The sequence below is a fragment of the Augochlora pura genome, chromosome 7, assembly GCF_028453695.1.
Source record: "Augochlora pura isolate Apur16 chromosome 7, APUR_v2.2.1, whole genome shotgun sequence".
Lineage (NCBI taxonomy): Eukaryota > Metazoa > Arthropoda > Insecta > Hymenoptera > Halictidae > Augochlora > Augochlora pura.
The window spans coordinates 2222555-2232345 of NC_135778.1; the positions used below are offsets into that span (position 1 = coordinate 2222555).

At 41.4% G+C, this 9791-nt stretch overlaps 1 protein-coding gene across 1 annotated transcript in view; it reads left to right on the forward strand.

Moving 5' to 3' along the window:
• Nucleotides 1-9791, forward strand: part of LOC144472380 (dipeptidase 1) — a 152495-nt gene that overhangs the window by 53671 nt on the left and 89033 nt on the right. The gene's annotated exons all lie outside the window — the stretch shown is intronic.

A 9791-nucleotide genomic window follows, 5' to 3' on the forward strand; every position in this document is an offset into this window, starting at 1 on the left:
TAGATAGTGAGAGAGAGAGAGAGAGAGGGGGAGAGAGAAAGGGATGTAGATAGATAGATAGTGAGAGAGAGAGAGACTCTTTAAGAGAGAGAGAGAGAGAGATTCGAGTTTAAGAGAGAGAGAGAGAGAGAGAGAGAGAGACTCAAATTTAAGAGAGAGAGAGAAAGAGAGAGAGAGTTTCGAGTTTAAGAGAGAGAGAGACTCGAGTTTAAGAGAGAGAGAGAGAGAGAGAGAGAGAGAGAGAGAGAGAGACTCGAGTTTGAGAGAGAGAGAGCGAGACTCGAGTTTGAGAGAGAGAGAAAGAGATAGAGAGAGAAAGAGAGAGAGAGACTGAAATTTAAGAGAGAGAAAGAAAGAGAGAGAGAGAGAGAGGGAGAGACTCAAGGTGGAAAGAGAGATATATGAGTTAGAGAGAGACTCGACCTGGAGAACGAGAGAGAGAGAGAGAGAGAGAGAGAGAGAGAAAGAGTTGAAATGAGAGACAGAGAGAATGAAAGGAAACGAGTTAAAATGAGAAAGAAATGGAAGAAAGGCGAGAGAGAGGGTAAGAGAGAGAGAGAGAGAGAGGGAGTGAGAGAGAGGGAGTAAAATAGAGAGAAAACTAGCCAAAAGGAGAGAGGGGGAGAATGAAAGAAAACAAGTTAAAATGAGAAAGAAATGAAGAGAGAGAGGGGGAGAGAGAGAGAGAGAGAGAACTAGTCAAAACGAGAGAGAAAGAGAGACCGGAAGAAAACAAGTTAAAATAAGAGAAAAATGGAGAGAGAGAGAGAAAATGAGAGAGCGTGAGAAAGAGAGAGAGAAACGGGAGAGAGAGAGGAACGAGAAACGACACAAAGAGAGAAAGAGAGAAACCGTCCGAAAACAAGACGAAACGGACGCAGAACGAGGCAAAACGAGCGAGAGGGGGGTCGCGGGAGAGCAAAAGAAGGAAAAAAGGAGTTCAGGGGGTTGGAACGAGCAGAAACGACACCGTTGGGGAATACGAAGGGAAAGGAAGTTCCGTCGGCCCCTTTCCGTGCCGGGATCCGGGCGGGCTCGCGTCGTGCAACAGGAGATTAGAGCTCGGGAATTCTATGAAAAGTATATACTTCTTGCGTATCTTCCTCCTTCTGTTCCTGCCGCACGGAAAGCGTAGCTCAGCCACCGCACCGCGCCGCCGTTCGTATCGCGTTCCTTCGACGCGCACGCTCTGATATAAGACGGAAGTTGATAAGTTTATGCGAGCTGCTGCTGCTACTGCTGTTGCTCGGCTCGCCATAAAATGAGTTTAAAGTTGCACCGCAGCCAGCTTCAATTGTTTCCTTTGGTAATTCCGCGCAGCCACGCGATGAAACAATCGGCCGGCAGACGAATTTATGAAAATGTAACCTGCCGGAAAATATATAGCTTACAGTGTGTATTGAATTTTAATTAAGATAATCGATCTTTTTTTTTAATGTTCACCGTGAAATTGTTTAGTTGGTTTTGCGTATTTATTCGAGCTGTTTTAGTTTATCGTAGAAGCATGGCGACATGATAGACTACTTGGAATTCAAAAAAAGAGTGACGAGGTTTGTTATATTAATATTAAAATTTTATAAGTGTTTTGACTTAATTATTTTTTTATACTATGTTTTATTCATTTTTGACTGGTTGATGAAGGGATTCTGAAATAAATTTTTCTCACTATAATATATGAAATTGTAGACTTTAAATGTGTGCTTTATTATTTAGGTAAATCATGCGATAATTTGCTATGAAATTTAATTTATCTTTAACGATACGTTCGAAGTTTAAAATTTCATATTAAGAGAAAAATATGTATGTAACAAGTGGTAAGAATAATTATACAATAAATATAATATATAATAACTGTATTTATATTTTACAATATATTTTACTTATTATATATAAATAAAAAGAACAGATATAAGAGTTGTAGAAGTTGCGATAGACTCTGTTAGAATTAATTAAATTTTGTAACATAAGAATTTAGCATAATCGTTATAATAATTAAATAAAATTTTCGATTAATTCACTGTGATAATTCGACAGGACTCGATAACGTTATCATATTTCCGGCCCGCGTGGCCGTGCGCCGGCGCCGGGTCAGGTCGACCCCTCGACACCGGGGCACACCGTAAAAATTCATTCCATCCGCCGTTCTAAATATTCCTTTTACCGCGCGCGCTCTTTGTCTAGGCCGCCGGCTAACAAGCGGCCGTGAATCACGTTTACAGCCCCGGACGGAAATTATTAAATTCCGGACTGTAATTCCTTTGGAGGAATTAAAATCGTAGGTCCCCTGCCCCCCCCCCCCCTCTCGCCCCCAGTAAAACGAAAATCACGCTGCTACATATTTGACAGCCGTTTTCGTCCCGTCGATGGAAACACTTCGCTGCTTCTCGCGCGAATTATTCTTGCCGCGTGTTACGCGACCGCGAACGCCGCCGATATTTTCCCGCTCATCGGCCGAATTTCCATATTTTTCATTAACAAAAGCCGCCCGATAATGCCGGCAGATTAATTAAGCCGAGCGTATATCTCGTCCGCGGCGACTGTACACAGAGCTGCACGCCCCTCTCAATTTACTTTGCATTGACACTTTCGGCGCGGATCGATTAACCGGAACAGAAATTCGCGTCGTGTCGGTTTTCGGTTCGCCGGGAGAATAAAAGGGTCGGATGAATGGGCGTGATTCTATTCGAGGTGCAAAGACCTTGTGTACGCTCGTTCTGAGGTGTAAATTAAAAATTAATAACGCTGTTATTTATTTTATATTTTAATTAACGCGAGTGTGGTCGCATTGTAGGTATTATATATATAAGATAATTGTATAGTATTATAAATGTAATTGAGAATATAATATAATTAAAAATGTAAAATACATAAAAAGTTAAATCAAATAATTTGAAATCATCGAATTTGTTAAAAGTTAGGCAGCAATTACCACCAATCTCTGAACAATCTAACCTCAATGTATATAATGTAAAATATATAATATGTAATATATATGTCATATATATATTATATGTATAATATATAATATATGTAGAATAAAGAATATATTAAATATAAGATATTTAAAGTATACAAAGTACAGAATATATCAGATATAAAGCATAAAATATAAAATATAATTGAAATATATAAAATATAGAATATATAATATATATAATATATAAAATATATAAAATATATAAAATGTAATTAAAATATACAAAATACAAAATATAATAAGACCATAACCGAAAACTCGTGCAAACAAAATCAAAGGTAACCAAACGACAGCGAGGGTGAACAAACAACACCGAATATGAATAAAAACAGAGTTCGATCATTTTCTGTTTCCCCACGGGAGACGAGAACAGACAAGCTTTACAAAAGTTTAGCGAAACGTATTTTCGAAACGGATCCCCGTCGATAGAATTTTTATTTCCCGAACCTTGTCAAATACGTCCAGAAGAGAAGGGGTAGAGGGGTGGAGGTTGCGAATCGAAAAAAAAACGCGGGCAGCGAGCGAAGCGAAGTGTTCGATAAATTCGGCGAGAATCGACGGTTGTATATTTTTTCGACGACGACGCGAAAGATATTCGTCTAAATAACGGATATAATAAAGCGTTCGAAGGCTGGCCCAGATTTGTTTAAACCGGCCGCCGGTAAACAAGAGAGAAAGAGAGAGAGAGAGAAAGAGAGAGAGACAGCGGCGACGTTCTCAAATTTTCCGGCGAGCCATTGAAACTGTGGTTCCGCGCGCGGAATATATCTGCCGGTAGAACGGCGGAGTGGGGGGAGTTGTGGCGGGGGGGGGGGGGGGGGGGGGTCGTGGATAGGCCGCGAGTGGATTTTTCGAGTGGCGTTTTCCCGCGGAGTGTCGTTAAAACTTGCGCCGGCAACGGCACTCGAAAACTTCCGCCGCGGCCGGAGAATTTTTATTTTTCATTAATCTGATAAACCGACGCGTCGCGGATTAACTGTAATTGCAGCTATTTACGCCCGGCGCGCGCGCGCCCCCTCTCGAGTAAATTATCGTATTAACAGCATCGAATTTTCAGTTCCGCGTAATTGCACTTCCGCGGGAATCGAGTTTCCGGCCCCGTCCCCTCCGCCCCGCAGCGGTACGGATCAGCGTAAGGCGCGACATTTTTGCCGAAAAATGAACGATCTCGCGCATCGATCCGTATCGAATGTATACAGGGTGTCCGAGAAATGTCTCGCAATCGGGAAATGCGGGGGTACCTGTGATCGTTTCAAGTAACTTTTTCATGTGGCGAAAATGCGATCCGCGGCTTCGTTTACGAGTTATTCGTAAATAAAGTTAGCTGCGCGCGCATACTTATGCTCAAAATTACGCGTGTACTAAAAAAAGAAGGAATCAGATCCAGGGGCGTTAGATTTAACTGATAAGAAATATAATGCCGATGCTTATAATTATAATTACAATACTAATAACGATAATAATATTAATAACATAATGATAAAATTAATGTACTTTTTTCTTAATTAATCCTTAATCTGACATTATTTCATTGATTAAGTTTCGCGTTTATGCCTTTTACGAATGAAGAGTTATGGCACACCTTACGTCAAATCCTCCCCCCCCTTTCCTACCGACTCCTCTTAGCCCCCTAGGATCGTTTCCGCAACCCTATTTTCCCCTCTCGCCTATTCCGTTCTCGTTCCGACCGGTGCTTTTAATAAAACGTAAGAAGATTACGGCCGATGGGATATAATAAGGGGCATTCGAAAGTTCGAAGAAAATAATGGAACGTAGAGAGAGAGAGAGGGGGAGGCTACCGCGCGGACAAAGGCGAACCCCGTGACGCGGTGGTAGGGGAAGCGCGTTCTCTCTCCTTCTCCGTCCGCCGCGCGGCTTTACGATGAAGTCTGATCGCGCGCACGACTTTACTACTGAAATATCTGCCCGGCGGCATCGCGTATCCGTGCACGCATAAATTACCCAGCCTGCGTTCGACAGCGAACTATCGCCTCTCTCGCATCGCCGCCGCTGCGGTCGAAAAGCCCGAAATCATGGTCAAAATACAAAACTGTGACGATTTTAATTGAAAATTTTCATGTAAGGCTTTTCATCGTCGCTGATTACGAATTTGAGACTGAAAATTCAAAAAACAAAATGGCGGATGGGTTGTCGAAAAAATGTCTTGATTTTCACAAAAATTGATATATGTATATTTTCGGGAGTTCCGATTACGAATCTCAATTTAAAAAATTCCCAAAACAAAATGGCGGATCCAATATGGCGGATGGGTTGTCGAAGAAATGATTTGATTTTCACAAAAATTGATATATGTATATTTTCGGGAGTTCCGATTACGAATCTTAATTTAAAAATTCACAAAACAAAATGGCGGATCCAATATGGCGGATGGGTTGTCGAAAAAATGATTTGATTTTCACAAAAATTGATATATGTATATTTTCGGGAGTTCCGATTACGAATCTAAATTTTGAAATTTAGAATAAACAATTTTTTTTCTCGCTAACTTCGATTTTTAGGGTTTCGACCATGATTTCGGGCTTTTCTACCGCTGCGCGCCGCCGCCGCAGCCACGTGAATTACTACGTCTTTCCACAAAATGGCGGACCGATTCGCGAATTTATCGCTCGCGGTTTTACCGATACCGTTTCACCGAGGCGTCTCATTAATCGCGGTTACTCGCAGAGTCTCGTGTAATGGAAATAGATTCGGCGAATCGAAGGTACCCGCGCGTTGCCGAGACGTCGCTATTTCTGTCGTAGTTCTAATTTGTTTATGAGTTTATGAAATGTACGTCCGTTGGTTGATGTCGGAGACGTTTTGTGATTTTTAATGCGGAGATAGATAGCGTCGATGTTTTAATGTTAGTTTTGATATTACAGGAAATACTTTTAATGTTTTTGCATTGAAATTGATGGCGAAGGAGGTTATGTTAATATTTTTTATGTTAAAACCGATATTAAAATAGATAATATTTAGAATGAATAAATAACTAGATGATTTTTAGTACAAAAATAGTAGTGTTAATGTTTTAACATCGATATTGATATTACAGTAAATAATATTAACATTTTAATATTAATATTAAAATAGATAATATTCAAAAACCAACATTAAAGACGGCATAACTTTTAATATAAAAGTAAATAATATTACATCCGTTTAATATTACCGGCTATCCTGTGCGTCTATATGTCTATAAAAATTCAAATAATTTGCATAATCAAGGTTTCACTGTTCTAAATAATTAGAAGAAGCCTTGTCAAACTTTCAACAAAGATTCTCTTTAACCTGAACATTTTAAAGCTGAAATTCACGAACTAAAGAATTAATATTATTATTATTATTAGCCGAGCAATAACGCGAGGCAAACGATAAAAATACAGAGAGAGAGAGAGAGAGAGAGAACAATATCGCGGGAAGAAACAGGCGTCGTTAAACCGGCGTCCGGCGACTACCGCGATGAAAGGATACCGGGAACGTTTATATTTCAAGCTGCTCAAAAATGCGCCGGCCGTAAAAAAGTCCGTAACGGTTACCGTACAAGAGACCATGCGTATATATACGTGCTCGAATAAAATCGCCGGCAAAGACAAATAAATCTCGCGCGCGCGCGCGGCGGCGGCGGTATTAATAAAAAAAAATCCAACGTTCGAAGGAAGTCCGAACCGTTTTGTCCTGCGCCGGTGCGTGCGCGTTTCGTTTGTTCTTTTTTCTTTTTTTTTTCTTTTTTAATTTAAAGTACACTCCGCCGTTGGCGTTTTATTGCGGCGGCCAGGCCGCGATAAAACTGAAACGGCTACAGCCGGCATCGCTTCTGGCGCGATACCAAAGCCCCGGGTGTTATCCGCGGCGGCCGGACAATAAAAATAACAATAACCGAGCCGTTGTGTAAACTTATTAGAAACGGCTCGGCGATCGCGCGCGCGCGCGCGCGTGTCAAGGATACTGCGCGCCGTTGTCCGAGAAGTTGTTCGCGTGGCAGGTTTGCGAAGAGTGGCGGCGGAGTCGAGGCGAGTCGGAGCGAGTGCTGAAGGCGAGTTTAAGCGAGTCGAAGCGTTTGGAAGCGATTTGAAGCGAGTTGGAGCGTGTTGATGCGAGATGAAAGTGATTCGAAGCGATCTGAAATCGTGTTCAAGTGATTTGAAGCTAATTGGAGCGAATCGGAGTGAGTCAAAGCAAGTAAAAGCGAGTCAAAGCGAGTCAAAGCAAGTCAAAGCGAATCGGAGTGAGTCAAAGTCAGTCAAAGTGAATCGAAAAGAATCACAGCGACTTGTAGCGAGTCACAGCAAGTTAAAACAAATCAGAGCGACTCGCAACGAGTCAAAGCGAGTCAAAGAAAGTCAAAGCGAATCAAAGAGAATCAGAGTAAAGTCAAAGCGAATCAAAGTAAATCAGAGTGAGTCAAAGCAAGTCAAAGCGAATCAGAGCGAGTCACAGCAAGTCAAAGCGAATCAGAGCGAATCACAGCAAGTCAAAGCGAATCAGTGTAAAGCCAAAGCAAGTCAAAGCGAATCAAAAATCGAATCAGAGTGAGTCAAAGCAAATCGAAGTGAATCAAGATGACTCGCAGTGAATCATAGGAAGTCAAAGCGAATCAGAGTGTGTCAAAGCAAGTGAAAGCGTATCAAAGTATATCAGAATCAGTCAAAGCAAGTCAAAGCGAATCAAAAAGCGAATCAGAACAAGTCAAAGCGAGCCAAAGCAAGTCAAAGCGAGCCAAAGCAAGTCAAAACGAATCAGAGCCAATCAAAGCGAATCAGAGTGAGCCAAAGAGAATCACAGCGAGTCATAGCGAGTCACAGCAAGTCATAGCGAATCAGAACGAGTCAAAACGAGTGAAAGCAAGTCAAAGCGAGTCAAAAAGGGCCAAAAAAAGTCAAAACAAATCAAAGCTAATTTTAGTGAGTCAAAAGCGAATCGACGCTAATTTTTGTGAGTCAAAAGCGAATCAAAGCTAATTTTAGTGAGTCAAAACGAATCAAAGCTAATTTTAGTGAGTCAAAACGAATCAAAGCTAATTTTAGTGAGTCATAACGAATCGAAGCTAATCGCTACAAGTCGAAACGAATCAACGCCGACCGCAGCGAATTAAAACGAGTCAAAGCAAACGTAAAAGTGATTCTAACCGAATCAAAGTATTTCGGTAGCAAAATAGAGCTTTTTTACAATCGAATCAAAGCATTTTAGTAACGAATCGGAGCAACCGGAAGCGAGTGGAAGCGACCGGAAGCTGGGGTGGTAGCAAAACCGAGGCGCAACTTCGACGTGCCGCGGCGGCGACGACGACGACGACGAAGAACGAGCAAAGCCAAGGCTACTCTCTCGTAACTTTCCGGCGAAACTTCGGTGGCCGAATTCGATAAACAATAAACTTGCGAGAACGCGCTGGAACTTCGCGCCACGGCTCGCACACGCCCCGGGAACCACTCCGCCAACAATAAGTAGCACGTACCGACGCCAACCCCTCGAACACTCCAGCTGGCGCGAGTCCGCTCTCTCTCTTCCTCTCTCTCTCTCGCGCGCAGCAGTCTTCGCGGTAATTCTGCAATTGTATACGGCGAGCTTTTCCACGAAAAGGTCTCCTTGTTTGGTATTTCAGGGTTTCGTTCAATTTTTCCCGTCTTGGTGATGGTCGAATATTGTGAAATATTGCGAACATAGGGGGAAATGGATCTAGTCGGGCTTTGTAGAGTTATTCAAGGATTTTGAGCAACTCTGGTTAACGGGGCATCGACAAATTAGAGTTCCTATGAAATTAGTGTAATTTATTTAACCGCTCAACATCTCAGATCACACTGGTTGTAGCTTTTTTGACAATTGTTTCAGAATTATTCTGAAGCTTGCGGAAGGTATGAATACGTTTCATAAGCATTTTGATATAAATTGTAATAAAATTGTAATAAAATTGTAATAAAATAATAGTCAAATTGCCATTTCTAACTGACAGCGAATAGTTAAGAATTATTAACTACGCGTCACGATAAAATTGAATGAAAGTATTACAATAAAAATACTCGACAGCACGTCACGATAAAAATTAATTTATATACTGCTAATTTGAATTTATCTATTACGTATTCGTGTATTATTAATTAATTTATACCGTAACAAAAATGCTTGACTACACTTTACAATAAAAATTAACGCTACCAAACAAGTAAATGAAAAAATTACGATCACGAGTCGCCCTAATCAGCAATTATAGCAAAGCGTTGACGGAAGCCGTTCGCATCGTTCACAATTAATAAGAACAATTTACACCGAACGGATTGCTTCCTCGGTATATCAATTAATTAGGCGAACAGCGGGAAGTTATAGCGCGCGAGAGAGAGAGACAAGCGATGGGTAAATAGTAAACGTGGCTTCCAGATTAATTAATTGAATCTTTTAAGCACGAGTATCCGCGGAATTGTTTACAAGGCGGACACGGTACAACGGAGCCGTCGCCCGCGTTTAGGACAAATCCAATTTTGCGGATTTGGGAAGTTCTCCCTAACTTCATAAAATAATATTGGTGTTAGGCTGCGACGCGTGTTGCACGGTATAACGTCCTTTCGAAGACAAACAGATCCTGTGGCGCGTCCAAACCGAGTTCGACCGTTCCCAAACCGAATGGGTTTCGCCGGATGCCGGGGGGACGAACGCGGGGTCATTTTGACCCGTCCTAAGGTCTCTGCGTTCTACGTGGGTTCTCAGAGGTTTTGTAATAGTTTTCTATTATTATAGTGCGTAGCTCCGAGTGCGTAAACTATGTATATATTTTTTGTTTGATTATAGAGATATAATTAGAGTTATAAAGATTATAGAGATA